Source organism: Oncorhynchus tshawytscha, linkage group LG14 (genome assembly GCF_018296145.1).
Source record: "Oncorhynchus tshawytscha isolate Ot180627B linkage group LG14, Otsh_v2.0, whole genome shotgun sequence".
Lineage (NCBI taxonomy): Eukaryota > Metazoa > Chordata > Actinopteri > Salmoniformes > Salmonidae > Oncorhynchus > Oncorhynchus tshawytscha.
The window spans coordinates 14406731-14414914 of record NC_056442.1 but is presented as its reverse complement, the minus strand read 5'-3'; the positions used below and the strand labels follow the sequence as shown (position 1 = coordinate 14414914).

General features: G+C 43.2%; 1 pseudogene; it reads right to left on the bottom strand.

The window, feature by feature from the left end:
* Positions 1–356: 356 nt before the first annotated feature.
* On the bottom strand, positions 357–4481 carry LOC112255171 (annotated as a pseudogene).
* Positions 4482–8184: the final 3703 nt, after the last annotated feature.

Genomic DNA, 8184 nt, shown 5'->3' with positions numbered 1-8184 from the left:
TTGTTTATTTGTGATTTGGGTCTGTCATGTGTACGTGTATTTGTTACTTTGTGTATTTTACATTTTGAGCAAAGTACGTTTAATTACTCATATCTGCTGTCCTGCGCCTGACTCTCTACAACAGCTACACCTAGGACCCATTACACTCTCAGATGACATGTGATGTACATCTTTAGGATGGTAGGAGAGATATTACTTGTACAGGGTTGTGTTCATTAGAGTAAACAGCAGAAAATCTAAGTCATTGTTTCTTATTGGACAAGTCCAGGTATTCCACCTGTTTGTTTTCCTCCATTTATTGCCTAATGAACAAGACAAGTGAGTACACTACATACAGACTAAAAATAAAATAGCCTTCAGGTGAATGTATTGTTACTCACAGAGCTCCTCTCATCTTGGTGGAACCTGAAGTCCTCAAGCTGAAACTAGAGTTTGTCATCCTGGGTTTGCTGCAGGAAGTGGGACTTGGAGCCTGTATGTCTAGCATCAGTAAGACACCTGATGGGGTGAAATAAAAACAAAGTTGAATTTACATTCACAATATACAGAAGTACGGGAAGCTGGAAGGGGAACACACGCGCACCGCTCACGCACCCATGGTTCTCAATAAAGGAATATCTAGGTTCAGGGGCCAGCGTATCCACACAGCTGTCCACGTAGACATGGAGAGTTGTGTGGTGGGCTTGGATAATGGAGGCTTCAATGCTCATGACATGCCCCAGAAAGTAGACACTGGAGGGCCTCACAAATTGCGAGTCATCTGAAAGAGAAGAAAAGCAAAAGCAGCAATAGAGCCTCACAATGGAGGTGTCATAATACCCATAAAACCAAGCAGTCAAACAGGGAAATGGTTCTAGTTGTTTTCCACCATTCATTTTTCCCATAGGGGATTTTAGAAACACTTAAAAACAAGGTTAATTTTGTAAATATATTCTGCTCTATTTACTCTCAGATTTTAAAATGCTAATTAGCATCAATGTAGACATCATGCAAAACTACAAATCCCTGCAAGGTCCTGCATGTCATCTCTAGCTGACACCTTTGCTAACAGGCATTGTGTCAATTTCAAACTTGCACAAGACAGTACAAAGAAGTGTCAATATAAAGAGATTTAGCCAATTTATTCATTACTACATTTAGCTATCATTAGATAGTTAATTCAGAGATGCTTACCTTTGCCTTGATTTGGCAGTCTCGTCCAGATCATCATTGCATTTGTAGTGCTTTATGAAAGCCACATTAGACTGAAACAATGGTACTCTATAATCCAAAATGGTACTCTATAATCCAAAATGGCAGAGGTCAACTTTAAAGGTGTGGTCTCACCTATAGAACATAGTTCTATACCCACCTGTCATGAGCCTGAGAGAAAAGACCAGCTGCTGCTCTGCAACCTTGGTGGAGACAAAGGGAACCAAGGTAGGCTTCAGAGCATTACTGGTTTACTGGCATTACATTGTGCTTCCTGATGGATACAAATGTTTTACAGCCAAAGCCAGAGTTGTGTTCATTAGAGCATGATATGGAAAACATTTGAAAAGTGAGAATGAAATAAAAGTACTTACCTTTGGTAATGGCATTCAACTCCAACCTCAGCATAATTTGTTCTTACAATGGGAGTGCCTTAAACTGGTGATGGTGTGTAGATAAGGGTACAGATATAGATGAGTACATCCTCTGTTATCTAAAAGAAAACAAAGTCACTTTCCAGCACTACATATTGTACTACAACACCACTAAGCATCAATACAATCCACTCTTCCTTGTACAAAGACAGTGACTCTGGAATCTGCAGATGTTCTGTTCCATTTCTCATTCCAAACTAAATAAATTAATGTGTTCTTTTGTAGCTTGCAACAATTATGGAAGAGAACTATTTGTTGTACAATTTCCCCATACACACAGGCCCAAACATACCATTAGCAGACCATTAGCATTACCATTAGCATGCTCCTATATCCTAGCGGCTCAGTCTCAAACAGCAGCTTCTGGTCAGCATGGTCAAACTCTGTGGATGCATGGTGCTTCCAGAGTGGCACAGTGGTCTAAGGCACTTAGGGTTCAGGGATGTCCTTGTCCCATCGTGCACTAGCGACTCCTGTGGCAGGCCGGGCGCAGTGCATGCTGACACGGTCGCCAGGTGTACGGTGTTTAGTCCGACACATTGGTGTGGCTGACTTCCGGGTTAAGTGGGCATTGTGTCAAGAAGCAGTGCGGCTTGGTTGGGTTGTTTCAGAGGACGCACGGCTCTCGACCTTTGCCTCTCCCGAGTCCTTACGGGAGTTGCAGCAATGAGACAAGACTGTAACTACCAATTGGATACCATTAAATTGGGGAGAAAAATGGGTAAAAGTAGTTTTTTTTTACTCTGGATGCACAGCCTCCCACGATCAGATGGTTGGATCAACTGACCGTTCCCTAGGAAATCCTGCTTGACCTCCACCCGAACCACGTCCTGCCTGTACTGGACCGCTACACTGGTCACAGACACTGGATTCTTCAGCTAAAACTTCACTTGGCCCTGCACAGGCGGTTTCACTGGTTGAAACGCCTGTTGATTTCTGGCAGGCTGTTGAGTTTTGTATTTTACAGGCACCTGGGTTGGTTTTTGAACAGGTTTCTGTATTCAAACGGTATAGGAGATGGTGCAGGTTTCCCATGCTCAGTTTGCACAGGGATTTGAACAGGTTTCTATATTCAAACAGTATAGGAGATGGTGCAGGTTTCCCATGCTCAGTTTGCACAGGGATTTGAACAGGTTTCTATATTCAAACAGTATAGGAGATGGTGCAGGTTTCCCATGCTCAGTTTGCACAGGGATTTGAACAGGTTTCTATATTCAAACAGTATAGGAGATGGTGCAGGTTTCCCATGCTCAGTTTGCACAGGGATTTGAACAGGTTTCTATATTCAAACAGTATAGGAGATGGTGCAGGTTTCCCATGCTCAGTTTGCACAGGGATTTGAACAGGTTTCTATATTCAAACAGTATAGGAGATGGTGCAGGTTTCCCATGCTCAGTTTGCACAGGGATTTGAACAGGTTTCTATATTCAAACAGTATAGGAGATGGTGCAGGTTTCCCATGCTCAGTTTGCACAGGGATTTGAACAGGTATCCTTTGTTCAAATGGCATAGGTGTCTGAAAAGGCCTGAATAGGTCTTGTGTGGGTAACCTTGAGCCTGTGCTCACAAGCTCTTCTGCTTGCTGCTGTGGACCATAGCTGACAAAGTTAGATGTTTCTTGATTACGTGATTGCATTGGAAAAAGCTAACTCTGAGCATCACTGAATTACCTGAATGAGACAAGCACAACAAACCCAATCAAATCTACTCTCAACCCCATTCTGATTTTTGACATAGGGTCCGTTGTGGATTCAATGACATTTCATTTTAAAGCAGAATCTGTGAACTTGCTCCTGTCTCCTTCCACTTGTCGTTTGTGAAATTGCAGCCCGGAGAGTTGCGCAAGACTATGGATGTGTCTCAATACTCTTTCATGGTTTTCTTTCCTTGTCTCCTGTTACTCATAGAGGGAAGGACATGAAATTACTCTACACTTTTGAGATGCACCCTCAGTATGAGCTTATAAGCTCTGTTCGAATACTCATACTAACCACACTATCCGTACTATTTGTGACGTGAATTGAGTATATAGTGTGCTTATTGGTCATAGAATGGATATAGATTTTTCATTTTAAAATAGAGTTTTATGAGCCCTATGAGCAAAAGTCACCACACCCTGGGGGTTTGAAACCTGGCCTTTATACGGGGATCTTAAACGTCCATGTCAGATGATCAAGAGGCTCCAGTGGCTTGAAGAGTGTGTGTGTGTGTGTGTGTATTTGTGTGTGTGTGCATGTTCGTGTGTAGGTGATTTATGATCGTTCCCTGTGGTGCGTCTGATGGAGGGGAGTGTGAGGGACAGTGAGCAGGTCTCATCTGGAGCCTATATGGGTTGTCAACAGGCCTGTCAATCATACCTAAGGGGCAGGGAGACAGAGGGGCAGGAAGTACATGGCCCCAGTCTTTATGGTTGAATTACAATATGAAAACCTCCTCACTGCCTGACCTCTACCCTTGTTGATTTGCATGTAAAGAAATAGAAAATGCTTGGATGGGTATCATGAATGTGGCAAAAATATAGCAGAAATGTTCTCTAGGCTTCAGTTCAACAGGCTAACCCAATCTTGTTGTGTGAAGATGATTCAGGTTTAAAGACACACACACACACACACACACAGCCAAACAAACAGGCACACATAGACATCCACACACAAACACACACCAACTCGTCTGTGGAAATTCTGAAAAGAAACATCACATATTAATTTGCAAGGACTGTTCTTGGAAGAAGTAGCAAACCCATCTCCCATAACTCATAATACAATACCATACCTACCTTTGCGTTGAAATACTGGAATACATTAACCATCTTTCCTCAGCCATTTTTCCCAAAATACATCCTACCTGAAAAGCCATTGTCGGGAACTGGCTGTTATCTCCCGATCAGCAGGCAAACAAAAGGCTGAGGAGAGAATAGAGACTATAGCCCTGAGATGAGACTGAGGCTGCCCCAAATGGCACCCTGATCCAGTCTGGCAGTGCACTGTATAGAGAATAGGGTGCCATTTAGGATGCAATCTGAGTCTGAGCCCTGAGTCTGTCAGTCAGCTCCCTTGGTCCATTTCTCCATCTAACTTAGTTAACAGGCTCTAATGTGGCCCTTGGGGAGCCCTAATTTGGCCCCTGAGGGCCTCCAGATAGGGCCTGGCAACCTCTACGACTCTGTTTCCAATAAACCTGGCCCATCTGGAGCTGAAGGGGAGCGCAGGAAGCAGGTAGCCATGACAACAACCCCCCTCACACACACACACACACACACACACACACACACACACACACACACACACACTTGACACACAAACACCCACACTCTGCTGCACCAGCAAACCAGCTGCTCATGTGTTTATTAAATGACAGAGCAGTGATTGGGGAAAGCTGTTGACCATAGGAGGGCACTGTGCTCCTCACTTGACCCACCTTGTCTAACTTTGCACTCCAAGGGATAGTCACCGATATGAAGTTTCAAGTTAAAGTTTTTTTATTAGTTGTACGGCATACACCGTCCAGCAAAATGCTTACTTGCAGGATCCTTCTCGACAATAAGAAATAATAAAATACAAAAATAAGTTGTGTTTTTGATTGAGATTCTAAAATGCACCTACAGTATATGGGTTCTATACTTAATTCCATGTTACACCTACTCAGTTTTCACATGGACACAGAGTAGCAGTTGCATTGCCACTGTCCTGTTATGAGCCTCATCAAAAAAGTGTTGTCTGTGTGTGTGGACGATGTAAACAGGATGGAAGCCAGTACAGATGTTCTGTACACCAACACACTCATTTAGACCAGCAGTAATACACATGCATTATACAACCTCGCAAAGTCAGAAATGAGGTGATTCTGCCACTGCTCTACAGTGGACCATATGGGTAATGGTTATGATACTCATCTAGGATGTGTACGAGAGACAGAAGGAGTTATAGCCTTCTGCTTTGGGGAGTGAGAAGTGTTCAAGATTAGCAGGTTTATTGCTTGTTCATCATCATTCCGCAACGGTGATTGTAAAATGTGGAGGCTGGTTGAGACGTGGTTGGATTTTGTGAGGATTTTATCACACCATCCTCTCCCAGTGACTTCCTTTGCAGTCTTGGCATCTGTGATTATGTTATTTTACAATCATTAGCATGATTCACATAGCTTCTTGCTTTATGGTCACTGTACACTGATACACTGTACAATTGTCTTGTATTATGTTCCATTGGGGGCCGTTTTTAATTTTGGTTAGAATCTGGTGGAGAATGAGAATAGGTAGAGGTTAAAAGATAGAGGAAGAAAACTATAGAAGAGAGGGGGGAGATGAAGGGAGAGACGAAGAGAGAGACAGACAGACAGACAGACAGACAGACAGACAGACAGACAGACAGACAGACAGACAGACAGACAGACAGACAGACAGACAGACAGACAGACAGACAGACAGACAGACAGACAGACAGACAGACAGACAGACAGACAGACAGACAGACAGACAGACAGACAGACAGACAGACAGACAGACAGACAGACAGACAGAGGAGAAAAAGAGAATGAGAGAACAAGAGAAAAAGAGAATGAGAGAACAAGAGAAAAAGAGAACGAGAGAACAAGAGAAAGAGAAAAGGGAGAGACTGCACAAACAATGGAGATACAGGAGGGGCAGAGGGATGATGTTTTACTCTGGGTGCAGAGAGAAGGATAACAGAGAGAGAGAGTGCTGGTCTGCTGGTCATCCCAGTGGGAGATTCAATGGGTTCATCCCAAATGGCACCCAATTCCCTATTTAGTGCACTACTTTTGACCAGGGCTCAATTGTTTCTGTTGTTATCCCTAAAGGAAGAGATCATCTGAATTAGATAAATACCATCCAATTTCCAGAGTTTTTTTACCTTTCCAAAGTTTTAGAATCCCTGGAACTTTTTTTACTTCTCCCTGCTATGCTTGTTTTACATGATTTGTTAAATTGCTTAGATCATAAAAAATCATTGTGCTGCCTTGTTTCTAGAACTTTCCAAGGCCTTCGACACTGTTGACCACATTCCCATTCAAAGGTTGACTAAAATAGTCCTGGATCAGTTTTCTTGCAAGTGGTTTAAGAATTATCTGTCAGACAGGACACAATGTGTGATTTCTGATGGTGTGAAGTATAGTTTCCTGGAATATAGAAATGTGTACCGCAGGGCTCAGTATTGGGACCTGCTCTCTTTACTATTTATGACAAAATGTTGGTCTATCTATCTGTATGCAGTAGATACTATTATTATATGCCATAGCCCCAACTGTAGACCCTACACCCCCACCCCCCACTCCTGGTGATATCGTGTGGAATTTTCCATATAATGATCTACTGTACACAAAACATTAGGAAATCCTTCCTAATACTGAATTGCACCCCCTTTTGCCCTCAGAATAGCCTAATTTTGACACAGACATGCAATCACAACAACAAGACTCTCTGATTCACGGGCCATCAGACTCAATTTCCAGCAGATTAGCAGAGAAGAAGGGTCTGTTCCACCACAGGTCTAATGTACTGTTATTAAAGATGTGCATCACACCACATCCCTGCAGACCACACCAGACCACATACACACACACGGCCTCAGGCAGGCAGGCGCACGCACACCCACACGCAAGCACACACACACACTAAAATAATATTCTCAGTCTCTGGCATAGCTGCTGTATCACTTAGCAAAATGGTGCAATGATGTAACATGGTGCTGACAGAGGCAGGTTGACAGTTTAGCCTTGGTCTATGTCCCAAAAAGCACGCTATTCCCTATGTAGTCAAAAGTAGTGCACTGTATAATGAATAGGGTGCCATTTGGTTTGCATCCTTGGTCTAATGTTACACAACTCAGATTCCTAAATGGTAGCCTACGTACAGTGCATTCGGAAACTATTCAGACCCCTTCCTTTTTCTACATTTTGTTACCTTACAGCCTTATTCTAAAATTGATTAAATTGTTTTTTTCTCTTATCAATCTACACACAATACCCAATAAGGACAAAGCAAAAACTGGTTTTTAGGAATGTTTGCAAATTTAGTCAAATAAAAAAACTGGAATATAACATTTACATAAGTATTCAGACCCATTACTAAGTGCTTTGTTGAAGCACCTTTGGCAGCAATTATAGCCTCGAGTCTTCTTGGGTATGACGCTACAAGCTTCACACCCCTGAATTTAGGGAGTTTCTCCCATTCTTCCTGGCAGATCCTCTCAAGCTCTGTCAGGTTGGATGGGGAGCGTCGCTGCACAGCTATTTTCAGGTCTCTCCGAAGCCTGTGTGCTTAGGGTCAATGTCCTGTTGGAAAGTGAACCTTCGCCCCAGTCTGAGATCCTGAGCTTTTTGGAGCAGGTTTTCATCAAGGATCTCTCTGTACTTTCCCTCGATCCTGACTAGTCTCTGAGTCCCTGCAACTGAAAAACATCCCCACAGCATGATGCTGCCACCACCATGCTTCACCGTAAGGCCAGGTGATGAGTGGTGCCAGGTTTCCTCCACACGTGACGCTTGGCATTCAGGCCAACTACTTACGAGTGACTTCTGTCTGGCCACTCTTCCACAAAGACCT